The sequence below is a fragment of the Pan troglodytes genome, chromosome 11, assembly GCF_028858775.2.
Source record: "Pan troglodytes isolate AG18354 chromosome 11, NHGRI_mPanTro3-v2.0_pri, whole genome shotgun sequence".
NCBI lineage: Eukaryota > Metazoa > Chordata > Mammalia > Primates > Hominidae > Pan > Pan troglodytes.
This window is the reverse complement of record NC_072409.2, coordinates 94,358,131-94,376,602: the sequence shown is the minus strand read 5'-3', so window position 1 is coordinate 94,376,602 and position 18,472 is coordinate 94,358,131. Positions and strand designations below refer to the sequence as shown.

General features: G+C 39.0%; 1 long non-coding RNA gene and 1 other non-coding gene across 2 annotated transcripts in view; both read right to left on the bottom strand.

The window, feature by feature from the left end:
- MIR31HG (MIR31 host gene) overlaps positions 1 to 18,472 on the bottom strand; it is a 105,754-nt gene that overhangs the window by 63,339 nt on the left and 23,943 nt on the right.
- Positions 6,921 to 6,996, bottom strand: LOC112204465 (small nucleolar RNA SNORD55/SNORD39). The gene has a single exon (XR_002938110.1). It is a non-coding gene; the product is annotated as a small nucleolar RNA SNORD55/SNORD39 (small nucleolar RNA).

Genomic DNA, 18,472 nt, shown 5'->3' with positions numbered 1-18,472 from the left:
ACATGCACAACAACAAAGTCACCAACTCCTTATTCTGCACTGTGCTGGTAAATGATAGGATTTCAATGAACATTTATAGATAAATGAGTAAACATTGATTAACTGTTTTGCTAGACTCTAGGTTCCTTAAGAGTAGGAGGAAAGCCTTACTTATCTCTGTGCACCCAGCATACACTGTGATGAAAGAGACTTATAGAGAGATCAGTCAGTACTGGTTACATGAGAAAGTACTACGAATTTGGATTACCTTATTAAGATGGATGGGAAACCACTAAAGGGCTGTAAGGAAGCCAAACAACAAGATTTGTGTTTGACAAGATTACTTTGGCTGCTCTATAGGGGTAAACGGACAGGAGGGGCCAGAATGGATGCACAGAAACCATCTAGGAGCCACCAAGGCTGTCTGTGCAGAGATGGTGTAACCTTGGATTAGAAACAAAAAAAAAGCACATAGATTCAAGATATATTTGGAAAGCAGAAGAGAAAAATTTGCTTGAGGCTTGAGGGCCTAAGAAAATGGAAGAACCAAGAAAAAAAAAAGTTTTCTGCTCTATGCTCCTACATGAGCAGTGGTGACTTTCACTGATAGGGAGCTCAAAAACACAACAGATACTTTAAAAATGCAGACTCAGAGAGACTCTGAGTTAATCCTAGTCTAAAGCCACCACTGGGAACATCTATTCAAAGAATCTGTGACATCCATTTATGTGAAGAATGATATTCCTTGAACACTAAATCATTCCCTGTTGCACTAGAAAACTTCATTTGCCTTATGTAGCTGAAGTGACCTGAAGGAAGGCTGTGCTGAACCTTTGCTAGATGGCAAAATACAGCCCCACTGTGGAAACTTCTTGAACTATATTGAACCTTCTAAGGAAACTAAGCTTAAGAAGGAAAGAGTATACATGCCTAATTTAAAATCAGCTTTAGAGACTGAGGATGAGTTCTTTCCTGCTTCACGAATTTTCCATGAATCTAAAAATTGAACTAGACTTTAGAACATGTACCTTATCACATTAGTTAATTCAAATGTTTATTCTCTACTAGAGCCATTTCTGTCTTTACATATGAGCCATTCTACTTTCTCTGGATTTCATGGCCATGGACTGCCACCCAAATCCTAGTCAGTCACCTAAAAAATGTGTGCTATTGACATTAAAGGAACGAGGGTGGTGAAAGTAGGGAGAGATCCATGCAAACCCATCAACACTTCTGGAAAGAAACCAAAGCATTCTGAAAGTGGGTGAACAACGTTTTCATGTGTGGAAATGTAGAGAATTTGGGACCATTATGAGTGACATGAGGAGCTCAGTGACTTACCAGTATTTATATGGTGCTTCCTAAGGCCCAGGCGAGCACTTTTTCATCAAAAAAAGACATTTCAAAAGGACTTTTTCATTACTGTATAGCCACCACCCATAAAGATTTAGTACAGTGCTGCTTTAGTTTGAAAAATGGTGCCCCTCCAAAATTTATGTTAAGACAATCCCCAACGCAACAGGATTAAGAGGCGTGGCCTCTGAAAGGTGATTAGGTCATGAGGATTCCACCCTCGTGGATGAGATTTGAATCCTTATAAAAGGGCTGGAGGTTGAAGGGAGCACTCTCTTGCCCTTCCACCTTCTGGCCATGTGACTACACAGTGTCCATCCTCTCAGAGAGAGGCAGCAAAAAGGCACCATCTTTGAAGTGAAGACCTGGCTCTCAGCAAACACAAAACCTGCCAGTGCCTTGATCTCCCTGCCTCCAGTACTGTGAAAAATAAATTTCTCTTATTTATAAATTACCTAGCCTGTTGTATTTTGTTATAGCAGCACAAATGGACTATGACATGTGCATATCTTTAAAAAATAAAATATTTGTAATGGTTGATTTACACATTAAATTCATATTCTATATCCTCCAAAGTCTGAACCAAAGGTAAGATGTATTTAGAATATATTGTCAAGAGCTGTACATCTATTCTTTTATGAAATCCTAACTCCAAACTGAAAAGCTGTTGAAGAATTTTTTTCCATTTTATACTATATAGCTGAGAAAACTAAACCTCAGAAAGGTTAAGTCATTAGTTCACAATCACAGTGCTAGTTAATGTTAGAATCTGAATTCAGCATGTCTTCCCTCAGAGTCTGCATTCTATCTGTGCCCCCACACTAACTTCCAATATTACCACCCTTATTTTCTACGGACCAATGGGGCTTTTCTTTGGGGCTGGAATCATCTCCTCACTACCCCCTGGCATACTATTCCCACTTTGTTCCTGCCATTTCTTCTGCCCCTGAAATATTCCTCAAATGGTCATTCTGCTTCATCATTCCAAAAGGAAGCATTCTGAGCTCAAAACAAAACAAAACAAAACAATGATTCACCATGTTGATTCACAACAAAACTATAAATGACTCCGTTTTCTGGTTTGTCAGTAAGCTTCAGAATACTGTCGAAACACATAAAATACAAAACAATTATATTATCAGGCTAATGGTTGCCTGTGACCCAACTAAGACCAAAGTCAGACATAATGCACACATTTCAGAGGAATTTCCCAACTAATCCAAAAGTCAAGGGCTTCCAGATATTTCCATCACCCACAAGTGGCATTCCCTTAGAATGCTAAGTCTTGAGCCCTTTCCAAGTGTTGTTCCCTAACTCTGTAACACTCCCTGAACATGCCGCTTGGTCTACCTGGCAAACCAGAATTAATCCTTTAAGACAATGGTTAGGTAGTGCCCCCTTCTTTGCTTGTGTCTCTCCACTTCCACCACACACCTTGATGTAGTCCCTATTCTCACTGTACACATACCTCTCCCACTAGCTTTTGAGCTCTTTGTGGGCATGGACCATGTCTTCTTACACTTTTTATCCCAAGGCCCACCAAAGAACCTGCACATACATTAAGCCCAATAAATGCTGAATGGGCACGCTCATGACCTACAGATATTGACACTGTGATTGAAAAACTTCTGGATTCAGGAATGGGGTGTGTTTATTTTTATAATATCCAGCCAAATATCAAAGGTCTAGAGAAGCTCCTACAGGCATATCTTGGAGTTATTGTGGGTCTGTTCCAGACCACCACAATAAAGTGAATATCACAATACAGCAAGTGACACAAATTTGCTTTCCAGTGCATATAGAAGTTATATTACACTGTAGTCTATAAACTGTGCACTAGCATTATGTCTAAATAAAAGTACATATCTTATTTTTAAAATATTGCTAAAAAACGCTAATGATCAGCTGAGCCTCCAGCAAGTTGTAACCTTTTTACTGGTGGAAGGTCTTATCTTGATCTTGATGGCTACTGGCTGATCATACAGTGGTGTCAGCTGAAGGCTGGGGTGACTCTGGCAATTTTTTTTTTCTCACTGTTTTTTTTAACATTTATTTTAAGCTCAGGAGTATATGTGCAGCTTTGTTATATTGGTAAACTTGTGTCATGGGGGTTTGTTGTACATATTATTTAGTCACCAAAGTATTAAGCCTAGTACTCATTAGTTATGTTTCCTGATCTTCTCCCTCCTCCCAACCTTCACCCTCTTGTAAGCCCCAGTGTCTGTTGTTCCCTTCTATGTGTCCATGTGTTCTCATCATTTAGCTCCCACTTATAAGTGAAAATACCTGGTATTTGGTTTTCTGTTCATGTGTCAGTTTGCTAAGGATAAATGGCCTCCAGCTCCATCCATGTTCCTATGTGTTCTTTTTTATGGCTACATAGTATTCCAGGATTTAGCTGTATCACTTTTTCTTTATCCAGTCTATCAGTGATGTACATTTTGGTTAATTCCATGTCTTTGTTATTGTGAATAGTGCCACAATGAACATACACGTGCATGTGTCTTTATGACAGAATGACTTATATTCCTTTATAACAGCATGGTTTATATTCCTTTATGACAGAATGATTTATATCCTAGTAATGGGATTGCTGGGTTGAATGGTATTTCTGTTTTTAGGTTTTTGAGGTATCTGTCTTCCACAATGGTTGAACAAATTTACATTCCTACCAACAGTGAATAAGCATTCCTTTTTCTCCACAACCTTGCCAGCATCTGCTATTTCTTGAATTTTTAATAAAAGCCATTCTGACTGGTGTGAGACAGTATCTCACTGTTTTGATTTGCATTTCTCTAATGATCAGTGATGTTCAGCTTTTTTTCATATGCCTGTTGGCTGTGTGTATGTCTCCTTTTGAAAAGTGTCTGTTCACATCATTCACCCACTTTTTTTTTTTTTGTTACAGGGCACATGTGAAGGATGCACAGGTTTGTTACGTAAATGTGTGTCGTGGTGGTTTGCTGCACCTATCAACCTATCTTCTAAGTATTAAGCTTAGCATGCATTAGCTATTTTTCCTGATGGCTCCCTTCTCCTGACCTCACCTTGACAGCCCCCAGTGTGTGTTGTTCCCCTCCATTTCCATGCGTTCTCCTTGTTCAGCTCCCATTTATGATAAGATCATGTGGTGTTTGGTTTTCTGTTCCTGCATTAGTTTGCTGAGGATAATGGCTTCCAGCTCCATCCATGTCCCTGCAAAGGACAGGAACTCATTCCTTTTTATCCTGTGCCCACTTTTTAATGGGGTTTTTTTTTTTTCTTGTAAATTGGTTTAAGTTTCTCATAGATGCTGGATATTACACCTTTCTCAGAAGCATAGTTTGCAAAATTTTTCTCCCTTTCTGTAGGTTGTCTGTTTACTCTGTTGATAGTTTCTTTTGCTGCACAGAAACTCTTTAATTAGATCCCATTTGCCAATTTTTGCTTTTGTTGAAATTGCTTTTGGTGTCTTCATCATAAAATCTTTGCCTATGTCCAGAATGGAATTGCTTAGGTTGTCTTACAGGGTTTTTATAGGTTTGGGTTTTACATTTAGTCTTTAATCCATCTTTAGGTGATTTCTGTATATGGTATAAGGAAGGGGTCCAGTTTCAGTCTTCTGCATATGGCTAGCCAGTTATCCCAGCACCATTTATTGAATATGGAGTCCTTTCCCCATTGCTTATTCTTGTCAATTTCATCAAAGGTCAGATAGTTGTAGGTGCAAGGCCTTATTTCTGGGCTCTCTATTCTGTTCCAATGGTTTATGTGTCTGTTTTTGTACCAGCACCATGCTGTTTTGGTTATTATAGCCCTAGAGTATGGTCTGAAGTCAGGTAGCATGATGCCCTGAGCTTTGTTCTTTTCGCTTAGGATCTTCTTGCATTTTGGGCTCTTTTTTGGTTCCATATGAATTTTTAAATAGTTTTTTTTCTAGTTCTGTGAAGAATGTCATTGGTCATTTGATAGGAATAACACTGAATCTATAAATTGCTTTGAGCAGTATGGCCATTTTGACAATATTGATTCTTCCTATCCGTTAGCATGGAATATTTTTCCATTTGTTTGTGTTACCTCTGATTTCTTTGAAAAGTGTTTTGTAGTCCTCCTTGAAGAGAGCTTTCACCACCCTGGTTAGCTGTATTCCTAGGTACTTTATTCTTTTGTAGCAATTGTGAACGGGATTGTGCTCTTGATTTGGCTCTTGGCCAAATTGGTATAAAGCATTTCTAGTTTAGTTACTGTTGTTGGTCTAAAGTAATGCTAGTGATTTTTGTACCCTGATTTTGTATCCTCGGACTCTGAAGTTGTTTATCAGCTGAAGGAGCTTTTGAACCAAGAATATGAGGTTTTCTAGATTTAGGATCATGTTGTCTGCAAACAGAAATAGTTTGACTTCCTCTCTTCCTATTTGGATGCCCTTTATTTCTCTTGCCTATTGCTCTGGACAGGACATCCAATACTATGTTGAATAGGAGGTGTGAGAGACAGCATCCTTGTCTTGTGTCCGTTTTCAAGAGAGATGGTTCCAGCTTTTGCCCACTCAGTATGATGTTGGCTGTGGGTTTGCTATAGATGGCTCTCATTATTTTGAGGTGTGTTCCTTCAATACCTAGTTTATTGAAAGATTTTAACATGCAGGGGTGTTGAATTTTATCAAAAGCCTTTTCTGTATCTACTGAGATAATCATATGGTTTTTGTCTTTAGCTCCATTTATGTGATGAATCACATTTATTGATTTGTGTATGTTGAACCAACTTGTATACCAGGGATAAAGCCTACTTGATTGTGGTGGATAAGCTTTTTGATGTGCTGCTGGATTTGGTTTACCAGTATTTTGTTGAGGATTTTTGCACTGATATTCATCAAGGATACTGGCCTCAAGTTTTTTTGTTGTTGTTGTGTCTCTGCCAGGTTTTGTTATCAGAATGATGTTGGCCTCATAGGATGAGTTAGGGAGGAGTCCCTCCTCAATTTTTGGAATAGTTTCAGTAGGAATGGTATTAGCTCTTCTTTGTACATATGGTAGAATTTGGCTCTAGTTCTGTTTGGTTGGTAGGCTATTTATTACTAATTCAATTTTGGAGCTCATTATTGGTCTGTTCGGGGATTCAATTTCTTCTTGGCTCAGTCTTGGGAGGATGTATGTCTCCAGGAATTTATCCATTTCTTTGAGATTTTCTAGTTTATGTGCATAATGTTCTCTGATGGTTACCTCTATTTCTGTAGGGTCAGCAGTAATATCCTCTTTGACATTTCTAATTGTGTTTATTTGGATCTTCTAGTTTTTCTTATTAGTCTAGCTAGCAGTCTACCTATTTTAGTAATTTTTTCAAAAACCCACTCCCGAATTCATTGATCTTTTGAATGTTTTTTTTCATGTCTCAATCTCAGTTCAGCTCTGATTTTGGGTATTTCTTGTCTTCTGCTAACTTTGAGGTTTGTTTGCTATTGGTTCTCTAGTCCTTTTGGTTGTGATGTCAGGTTGTTAAACTGAGGTATTTCTAACTTTTGATGTGAGCATTTAGTGCTATAAATTTCCTGCTTAACACTGCCTTAGCTGTGTCCCACAGATTCTGGTATGTTGCATCTTTTTTTTTTTTCTCACATGCTCAGCTGTCCAAGGTTGGCTTCCCCACTGCACACTCGAGTGGTACGTTGCATCTTTGTTCTCAATAGTTTCAAAGAACTTGATTTCTGCCTTAATTTTACTATTTACCCAAAAGTCATTCAGGAGTAGGTTATTCTATTTCCATTTAAATATATGGTTTTAAGTGGATTTCTTAGTCTGGTTTTCTAATTTGATTGTGGTGTGGTCTGAGAGGGTGGTTATTATAATGAGCCTAGTACTCATTATACAGCATTTGGTGAGGAATGTTTTGTGTCCGATTATGTCATTGATTTTAGAGTATGTACCATGTGGCAGTGAGAATAATGTATACTCTGTTGCTTTTGGATGAAGATGTCTGCAGATGTCTATCAGGTACATCTGGTCCAGTGCTGAGTTCAGGTCCTGAATATCCTTGTTAATTTTCTGCCTTGATGATCTGTCTAATATTGTCAGTGTGGTGTTGAAGTCTCTCACTATTATTTTGTGGTTATCTAAGTCTCTTCACAGGTCTCTAAGAACTTGCTTTATGAATCTGGATGCCCCTCTGTTGGGTGCATATATATTTAGATTAGTTACGTCTTCTTTTGAATTGAAGCCTTTACCATTATGTGATATCCTTTTTGTAATCTTTGCTGGTTTAAAGTCTCTTTTGTCTGAAATTAGGATTTTTCTGTTTTCTGTTTGCTTGGTAGATTTTTCTCTGGCCCTTTATTTTGGGCCTATGGGTCTCACTGCATGTGAGATGGGTCTCTTGAAGACAACGTACCAATGAGTCTTGGTTCCTAATCCAGCTTGCCACTATGTGCCTCTTAATTGGGGCATTTCACCCATTTTTAAAAATCTTTTTTGTGTTAAATATTTCTTATAATTCCTTTTATTTTTTACTTTTAACTTCAGAAGTACACGGGTAGGTTTGTTACATAGGTAAACTTGTATCACGGGGGTTTGTTGTACAGATTATTTCATCACACCGGTATTAAGCTAGTATTCATTAGTTATTTTTCCTGATCCTCTATTTTCGCATACCCTCCATCCTCCAATAGGTCCAAGTGTGACTTGTTCCCCTCTATGTGTCCATGTGTTCTCACCATTCAGCTCCAATTTATAAGTGAGAATATGCAGTATTTGGTTTTCTGTTCTTGTGTTAGTTTGCTAAAAATAATGGTCTCAGCTCCATCCACATTTTTGCAAAGGACATGATTTCATTCTTTTTTATGGCTGCACAGTATTCCATGGTGTATATGTACATTTTCTCTATCGAGTCTATTATTGATGGACATTTAGGTTGATTCCATGTCTTTGGTATTGCAAATAGTGCTGCAATGAGCATACATATGCCTGTGTCTTTATGACAGAATTATTTATCTTCCTTCCAGTATATACCTGGTAATGGGATTGCTGGGTCAAATGGTATTTGGTTTTAGGTCTTTGAGGAATCACCACACTCTCTTCCACAATGGTTGAACTAATTTATACACCCATCAACAGTGTATATGCATCCCTTTGTCTCCACAACCTTGCCAGCATCTGTTATTTTTTTGACATTTTAATAAGTCATTCTGATTGAGAATTATATCTCACTGTGGTTTTGATTTGCATTTTTCTAATGATCAGTGATGTTCAGCATTTTTCATGATTGCGGGCTGTATGTATGTCTCGTTTTGAAAAGTGTTTGTTCATGTCCTTTGCCCACTTTTTAATGGGGTTTTTTCTTGCAAATTTGTTTAAGTTCCTTATAGATGCTGGATATTAGACCGTTGTCAAATGCATAGTTTACAGAAATTTTCTCCCATTCTGTAGGTTGTCTGTTTACTCTGTTGATAGTTTCTTGCGCTGTGCAGAAGCTCTTTCATTTTATTAGATCCCATCTGTGAATTTTTTATTTTGTTGCAACTGCTTTTGGCATGAAATCTTTGCCCATGCCTATGTCCTGAATGGTACTGCCTAGGTTGTCTTCTGGGGTTTTTACAGTTTTTGATTTTACATTTAATCCATCTTAACTTTTCTATATGGTATAAGGAGGGGGGTCCAGTTTTAACCTTCTGCAAATGCATTTAGCCCATTTACATTCAAGGTTAGTATTTATATGTGTGGGTTTGATCCTGTCATTATGATGTTAGCTGGTTATCATGCAGACTTGTTTGTGTGGTTGCTTTATAGCGTCACTGGTCTGTGTACTTCCGTGTGTTTTTTAGTGGCTGATAACAATTTTTCCATATTTAGAGCTTCCTTGAGAAGCTCTTGTAAGGCAGGTCGGGAGGTAATGAATTCCATCAGCATTTGCTTGATTGGAAAGGATCTTATTTCTCCTTTGCTTATGAAGACTAATTTGACAAAATATGAAATTCTGGGTTAGAATTTTTTTAGGAATGTTGAATATTGGTCCCCAATCTCTTTTGGTTTGTAGGGTTTCTGCTGAGAGATCTGCTCTTAGTCTGATAGGCTTCCCTATGTAGGTGACCTGACCTTTCTTTCTAGCTGCCTTTAACATTTGCTCTTTCATTTTGACCTTGGAGAATCTGATAATTATGTGTCTTGGGGATGATCTTCTTGTGAAGTACCTTACTAGGGTTCTCTGCACTTCCTGAATTTGAATGTTAGCTTCCCTACCTAGGTTGGAAGTGTTTCCATGGATGATATCCTGAAATACATTTTACAAGTTGCTCATACTCTCCTCATCTCTTTCCAATCAGGGACATCAATGGGTCACAGATTTGGTCTCTTTACAGAACTCCATATTTTTCAGAGGTTTTGTTCATTCATTTCCATTCTTTATTCTCTATTCTTGTCTGACTGTCTTATTTCAGAAAGCCAGTCTTCAAGCTCTGATTCTTTCCTCTTGTTCTGCTCTGCTATTAATAATTGTGACTGCACCATGAAATTCTTGTAGTGTGTTTTTCAGCTCTATTAGGGTGGTTATGTTCTTTTCTACACTGGCCATTGTGTCTGTCAGCTCCTGCACTGTTTTATTGTGATTCTTAGCTTCCTTGGATTGGGTTTCAATGTGCCCTGAAGCCCAGTGATCTTTGTTCCTATCCATATTTTGAATTTTATTTCTGTCATTTCAGCTATCTCAGCCCAGTTCAGAACACTTGCAGTTGTTTATAGGAAAGAAGGTACTCTGGCTTTTGAGTTGTCAGTGCTCTTGTGCTGGTTCTTTCTCATTTTTATGAGCTGGTGTTTCTTCAATCTTTGAAGTTGCTGACTGTTGGATGTTTTTATTTTCCTTTTATCTTACTTGATGACCTTGAGAGTTTGTGGTATAAGGTGGATTTAGTCTACTGGTTTGTTTCTGGAAGGTTTTAGGGGGCCAACACTCAGCTCCCAACCTCAGGACTGTGTGCTCATAGTGCAGTGGCAGCAGCATTCTTCCTCATTTGCATATGCCAGCAGCAGTGACAGCGCAGCAGGGTACATGCTCATCAGCTGTGACAGGGTACCAGTGGGTTACTGGGTGCCTGCCTCCGTGCACGTGTTCACCACAGTGGTGGAGACAGCAGGGTTCCAGAGGTTGGGGACCCCTGCTGGTGATTATTACACATGATTGTGCTGCCTTGGGGATGCATAGGGGCAGGGTGCTGGTGGGTACAGGTCTGCATGCATTCTCTGTGAACTGCATGAAGGGGTGGTTTCTCAGGGTAGGGGAGGGTCTGCTGTTCTCTGTGCCTAGTTTCACTTCTGTGGCAGTGTTGGTGCAAGGGTGTGGTGCTAGTGGGAGTGGGGCTGATTTTCCATGGGTCCACCAACACTCTGACTGCAATGGTGGTCTGGCAGGGGAAGAAAGAGCAGAGTGCAACCCCACTGCAGCAGTGGCAGAGGAGGGTGCACGCACACAGGCACACTGACAGAACAAAGGTGGCAAAACCTGCTCCCATACACACGTGCTGGCAAAGCAATGTGGGAGGTTGCTTTGGGCCCTGGGGAAGTGGCTGTGCAGGGAGGGTGTGGGTGGGCTGGTGTGTGGCTGTGAGGGTTGCTCTGCTGGAGCTCTCCACTAGTCAGGCAGGGTCCACCAGTGCAGAAGCTATGCTGTGGGCCCCCAGGGTACCCGAGGCTGCCCTGCAAGTAGGTGTGGCCAGGCTGGGACCTAGGAGAGGCCAGCACACCAAGTGGTGCTCAGATCAGACTGGCGCCATATGGTGGGTAAGACCACCCTGCAGAGTTCAGATCCAACAGTTCCCCTAGGGCTAAGGTCTCCTATGGGAGCAAGTCGAGCCTAGGGAGATGGGCTTCCCTGGCAGTGCTCTGCTACAGACACTCCCACACCAAGAGCTCTGGGCTCCACTTCAGCTGGCATGAGGCTCCTACCACTTCTCTAAGCAGCCAGAGGCCCGTGGTGAAAGTGGCTTGCTCCTTGCCAGTTCAACTCACCAGTTCCCCTGGAGTCTTTAAGGGCCAGGAATGAGTCCCGGTGCATGGTAATCCTGTGCAGAATTCCAAGCTTCCTCCCACTTCAGCCCAGCTTCTGTGTCTTCCTTCCATCTACTCTCGGTGCCTTCCCTCTGAATATCTGTTAGGAGTGTGCGCCAGTGTCTTGGTCCATCAGTGGTAGCTGTTCTTCCTGGGTCCATCTGGTTGGCCATCTTGCTCTCTCCCTGCAATTTCTTAACTAAAACAGCATTAATCAACTCTCCTTTAAAGAAATAGCATGGGATGCCATTTAGCATTTTGCCCATAGTAAGATTTCCTTCAAAACTGGAGTCAATCTTCTCAAACACTGCAACTGCTTTATCAACTAAGTTTATGGAATATTCTAAATCCTTTATTGTCATTCCAACAATATTCACGGCATCTTCACAAGGAGTTGTTCCACCTCAAGAAACCACTTTCTTGGTCACCTGTAAGAATCAACTCCTTATCTATTAAAGTTTTATTATATGACTGCAGCAATTCAGTCACATCTTCAGGCTCCACTTCTAATTCAAATTTTGCTGTTCACACCACATCTGCAGTTACTTCTTCCACTGAAGTCTTGAACGACTCAAAGTCATCCATAAGGGCTGGAATAAACTTTTTACAAACTCCTGTTAATGTTGATATTTTGACCCTCCCCCATGAATCATAAATGTTCTTAATGACATCTAGAATGATAAGTCATTTCCAGACGACTTTCTATTTATGCAACCCAGATCCACCAGAGAAGTCACTATCTATGGCATCTATAGCCTTATAAAATGTAGTTCTTAAATAGCAACACTTGAAAGTCAAAATTAAACATTGATCCATGGGCTACAGCAAGGGTGTTGTGTTGGCAGCCAGGAAAACAACATTCATCTCCTAGTACATCTCCATCGGAGCTCTTGGGTGATCAGGTACATTATCAATGAGCAGTAGTATTTTAAAAGAAATCTTTTTTTCTGAGCAGCTCTCAACAGTGGGCTTAAAATACTCAGTAAATGATGCTGTAAACAGATGTGCTGTCATCCAGACACATTGTTGTTCCATTGATAGAGCACAGGCAGAGTCAACTTAGCATAATATTTAAGGGCCCTAGGATTTCTAGAATGGTAAATGAGCACTGGCTTCAACTTAAAGTTACTGGCTGTATTAGCCCCTAACAAAAGAATCACCTTGTCCTTTGAGACTTTGAAACCACGTATTGACTTCTCCTCTCTAGCTATGAAATTAATTCCTAGATGGCATCCTCTTCCAATAGAAGGCTGTTTTGTCTACACTGAAAATCTGCTGTTTAGTGCAGCCACCTTCATAAATTATCTTAGCTATATCTTCTAGATAACTTACTGCAGCTTCTACACAAGCACCTGCTGCTTCACCATGCACATTTACATTAGGCTCCTTCTCATGAAGCAACCTCTGCTAGCTTCAAACTTTTCTCCTGCAGCTTCCTTACCTCTAAGACTTGATAGAATTGAAGAGAGTTAGGGCCTTGTTCTGGATTAGGCTTTGGCGTAAGGGAAAGTTATGGCTGGTTGGTCTGATCTTCCATCCAGACCCCTAAAACTTTGTTTTTTTTGTCAAATAAATATAATCCTTTATTAAATGAAATTTTACAAGAACAGTTTAACCCCTAAAACTTTCTACATATCACAATAAAGCTGTTTTGCTTTCTTATCATTTGTGTGTTCACTGGAGTAGCAATTTTAATTTACTTCAAGAACTTTTTCTTTATACTAAAAGCTTGATTATTTGGTACAAGAGGCCCAGCTTTCAGCCCATCTTAGTGTTAGAGATGCCTTCCTCACTAAGCTTAATCATTTCTACCTTTTGAGTTAAAGTGACAGATGTGTGACTTTTTCTTCTACTTGAACACTTAAGAGGCCACTGTTGGGTTAGTAACTGGCCCAATTTCAATATCCTTGTGTGTCAAAGAATAGGGAGGCCCAAGGAGAGGAAGAAGACAGGGCAACAGGTAGTCAGTGGCGTAGTGAGCACACACACATTTGTCAATTAAGTCCCCTGTCTTACATGGGTATGGTTCATGGCACCCAAAACAACTGCAATAGTAACATCAAAGATTACAGATCACCATAGCAGATATAATAATAATAAAAATAAAGTATGAAATACTGTGAGAATTAACAAAATGCGATAGAGATACCCAGTGAGCACATGCTGTTGGGAAAATGGTTCTGATAAATTTACTGGATGCAAGGTTGCCACAAACTTGCAATTTGTAAAAAGCACAATATCTGTGAAGTGCAATAAAGTGAAGCACAATAAAACAAAGTGTGCCTGTTATGTTTATTCACAGCTAAGCCTATTTTCAAGGAAGATGATGGTCAGCACTCACTAGAAAGGCTGTGCTAATATAGCTCTCTTGCTATGCAAACCATTGTGGCAGGGTATGCTAAATTCTACACAGGCAGCAGAACCTTCTGTAGAAACTATGGGAGGATGTGAAACAGAATAGAAAGCAAAAAATCTCAAGTGGTGAATCCACAAAAAAAATTAAGGTAGCACAAATCAAAAATGAGAAACCAAGTGGAGACTAGGGGCCCTGTGGAAATAACATTATGATGACAAATTCTTCTGTGTCTAAACCTTTGTGGATTTCTGGCTAGGATTATTTCTAATAGCAATACTTTGTGTTCTCATTCCTTTCTCCTTTTCATCTACTCAGAAATAGTATATCAAATTATTAAGCAAAGAATAAAGTTAAAAATATGTTGTTTTTTAAATCTAATAAACAAGCTATTTGACAATTCAGGAACATGAAGTTGACCATTATCAATGTAATTACATTAACCTTGTGCCAACTGAGTCTCCTCCTCCTTCCCTTATTTCTCTCTTCATAGCCATCAGAGCTTTCCCTAGTATTTTTTTAGTGTGTGACCTACATCTGAGTTTCTCAATTTGTTTTGGTAGAGGGAATCAAAAAGTCAGTTTCTACATCCAATAAAATCTACCGCTGAGATTTTGAGTATGATATAAAACTGAGAGGAAGAAAAAAGTGGAGGTGGTTTTGTGGCTGCCTTGGAGAGGTTCAATTAATATCTTGGCAGAGATTCCCAGCTATCCTGGAAGTTTTCCCTACCTTGGGAGTCTTGGTAAAATGCTATACAGGTAATTCCCCTCAGAGGCTGGACTGGAGAGGTGATTTAAGCCAACTGGGAGTCAATTACGAACCTTACATTGGAGAATAAAGTCAAACAGCTATAAATATATAAGGTCTCCACCCCAGATGAATCAAAGTCATCCCACCCCTCTTAAGTGTCTTCATAATAATTCTGTGATGTGGTAGTTTAGAGTACAGGCTGAATGACAGAAGATATATTCTCATCTCAGCCCTTATACATACTTGCACAATGTATAATAACCAAATTACTTAATTTACCTGAGTCTTGCTTTTCTATCTACCAAATCGGGAAAATAATACCTACTTCATAGGGTTGTGAGAATAAAATGATGTAAGAATTAAACAAAATAATGTACGTACGAGTTTGCCACAGCAGTTAGCATCTAGCAGATCTTCAATACAACCTAAAATGCAATCTATTTTATCCTTTTCCATTCTTCTGAATGATAAAAGTCATCAAATAAATGACAATGATGATAAATATGATCATTTTGGACTGGATGTGTATGTCTCCCCAAAATCAACATTTTGAAGCCCTAACCCCAAGTATAACTGTATTTACAGATGGGGCCTCTAAAGAAGTGATTAGGGTTAAATAAGCTCATAAGGGTGGGACCCTGGCTCTAATAAGATTGGTGGCCTTATAAGAAGAGACACCAGAGAGCTTCTGCTCTCTCTCCTTCCACATGCACACACTGAGGATAGGCAACGTGAGGACATAGTAAGAAAGTGGTCATCTGCAAGCCAGGACAGGAGAAACCAAATCAGCTGGCACCTTGCTTTAGGTGCCATGAGGAAATAAATTAATGTTGCTTAAGCCACCCAGTTTATACTATTTTGTGACAGCATTCCAAACATACAAATATAATGATGATGATGACAAACACCTTATTCCAACAAAGGAATAGACTAGATAAGGAATGATAAATTATATTTACTAGATGTTTGTTTTTTGTTTGTTTGTTCCTCAACTTTCCCTTGCAGGTCATTTTGGTGTTGCTGATGAAGGCACATTAGCAAACTGGGCCCAATCACTGTATATTTTTGCAGAGGCTATTGTTCTAATTAAAATCTAATGCCCTGAGCCACTAATGATGACAGGACAGTTTTCAGATCCAAGACCACTAAGGCTCCAAGAAGAGCTAGATATTAGAGGAAGTTTCAGGAAGAAATATGGTCTGACTACATTAAGGAGCCGAGTCAAAGTCAGAGTGCACAGGTTACAAGTAATCTAGGGTTGGTAGTGGAGGGATGGACAGTCTGGAGGAGAAAACAAAAGTTGTAACAACAACAACAACAGTGACAGCTGTCAGTGTTTCTGCTCTATGCAGGCATTACTGAATTATTTCCAATCCTCCCTGAAGCACTGCAAGGTAAGCATCTTCATTCTCATTTTATTCTCTTTATATAGAATGTACAGAAATGATACTTCGTAACCCAAATCTGATACAGATTTTGATTCATAACCCAAATCTGATACAGATTTTGATTCATAACCCAAATCTGATTCATGAAAGGGAATTCTCTGTTGTTCAAAAACAAAATAATACCAAGTTTTTTCATTTGTACCTGCTCCAGTTGTGCTCCCCTTTCAGTAAATGTATCTCCAAAGTCCCACCTAGAGATAAAATATCAATACATGTTAAACAAGAATTAAAGTAAAAGTGTGCATTTTTAGATATTTCCTCTCAACAGCTAAGCTGCTCTGGAAATACCTCTTAAAGTTTATAAATCATTTCCCTAAAAACACCCATGAGCAGCTCAAATAACTCAAGAAACAGGAGAGAGGAAACAAGAAGACTGAAAGAAGACTTGAAAACCTAAAAGCCCCAAGTCCAACTTCAGCGAAGAGAAGTAAAGTCCAAACAACAATGTGAATTGGCAGGGTGTTGACGGGGCTGCCCTCTGGGCCACAGTAGCAATCTCATACTCAAATTGTCATCACTAGCCTTTTATGTTAATCTTTCTACCAGCATTTGGTAATCTGATATAATCTCAAGGAAAAAGTGCTTATTCCCCCATATGGTGAGGAAGTCCCTGCCCTTTGGAATTTTGTCTGCCATAGAACTGAACATATTATCACAAATCTGTTTTTCTTACAGTGAAGAGCCATTTATATATTCTTAATTAGTTTGTTTCTGCCTGTATTGAGAGGAATTATCTTTTACCAAGAAGCCCAAAAGAAAAACTATTTCATTTCCTCATGACAGACATTAACACATGGCATTCTAAGACAAATAAACATGTTACACTTTTACAACAGAAATACAGAAAAAATCCTTTCCTAATTAATTTATAATTAGTTTTCTCTTCTGGAGCTCTAACTTGTATTGGACTTTGAGTAAGAAAAAAAAATCCTTAAAAAGTAAAAGAAAAGTTCAACTTTGGTTCTATCAGGTTTGATATCCAGAAGAAAATGCAAACTTCCATTGATTACACTGCAAAACATCTACTACTCTAAGGACAATGGCTGTTTAAACACCTGAAATAAAGAATCAAGAGTGGACCACACTTGAAGAAGCTAATAGGTAGTAAGGCACTTTTGAAACACAATGGGATGGTTAACATAAAATTAAGAATGCATAGATTTCATAACTATTGCTGGTAAAAAGAAAATGTAAACAAAAAAATAGAACTTACTGCTCATTTATTTAAAACATTAAGTAACAAATTATAGAAATGTCTTCGTGTAATAGTTTCATATTTAAACCTTCACAATATTTATTTATAAGGGGAAAATTTATATTTTTAGAAATACTACTCTCTTTAAATGATGCCCAGAAATCCTACTAAAAATTTACTCTGTAACTTAATTCTACTGAGCCATTTTAGAAATATTAAAAATATGACCACCCCTAGTTAAAATGTATACTTTCCCCCAAAAAAACTTCAACTTTAAGAACTACATTTATTTTTGTACAAGCAATACACACACACACACACACACACACACACACACACACACAGTAATCACTTAAAGTGTATGACGGGATATCAATGGATGAATCTGGAGAAATAGGACTCTTTATCTCCAGTCACACATTGTAAGCATGGATATTGGCCTCTCACTAGAGTTTTATTACTCAGATTATTTCCGATAAATAAAATGTCTTAAAAACAACATAATTGGGATCAATTTAGTCCCAATTTCCAGGTCATAAAATCAGACTCCAATCCTTCTTCAATACAAGAAGCTTACTTTTCATTTACCTCTAAATTCATGATCAGTGACCACAGGGTTGAGATGGAATTGCTGAGAGTATAAGCTGCTGCCTGGGGTTGGAAGTAAGCAATCTTTTCTTCTTTCTGGGAATACTAATGCTTGCTAGAACTCCGCCAAAACAGGGGCTCTCAGCCCTTGCTGCTTCCTAGAACCCTTTCGGCTTTTAAAACCTACTGATGCTTGGACCCTGACACCACAGCTTAAAAAATCAGAATCTCTAGAAATAGGGCCTGAGCACTGTTATGTTTATAAAAGCTTCCCACAGAATTCTAATGTGCTGCTGGGGAAGAGACCACACATATATAAGGCTTTGAGATGGATGGATGTTACATATAGTCAGCTTATTATTGTTAACAAGGTGGTGAACCAACAGGGTTGAGTGGAAGAAAAATGAGGGGAAGTTTCCGTGATGAATTGATAACTACTGGAGAAGGCTCTATCTATAGATATAAGAAGATGGAGTCAATAGTCAGGAGACTGTAAGTCCTGGGGATGACTTCATCACCAGCAAGCTGTATGAGTTCAGGCAAATCATCTAAGTCCCCGGGGTACAGAACTGAGGGAGAAAGAAGGGTGGAGGGCCCACCACCCCCAACCAAGGCAGCCATACCTGTATTTGTTTCATATGTTAGGCTTCTGTGTGAAACTTCACTTCATGAAAGAGTTCTGTGGCCAAAACCAGTTTGAATACAGCCGATCTAGATGTTCTTTAAGGTCTCTTCTGAGATAATTTTGCAACATCCCACAAATATCAGGAACTGGCCCACCAGGCCTACATAGAAAAAA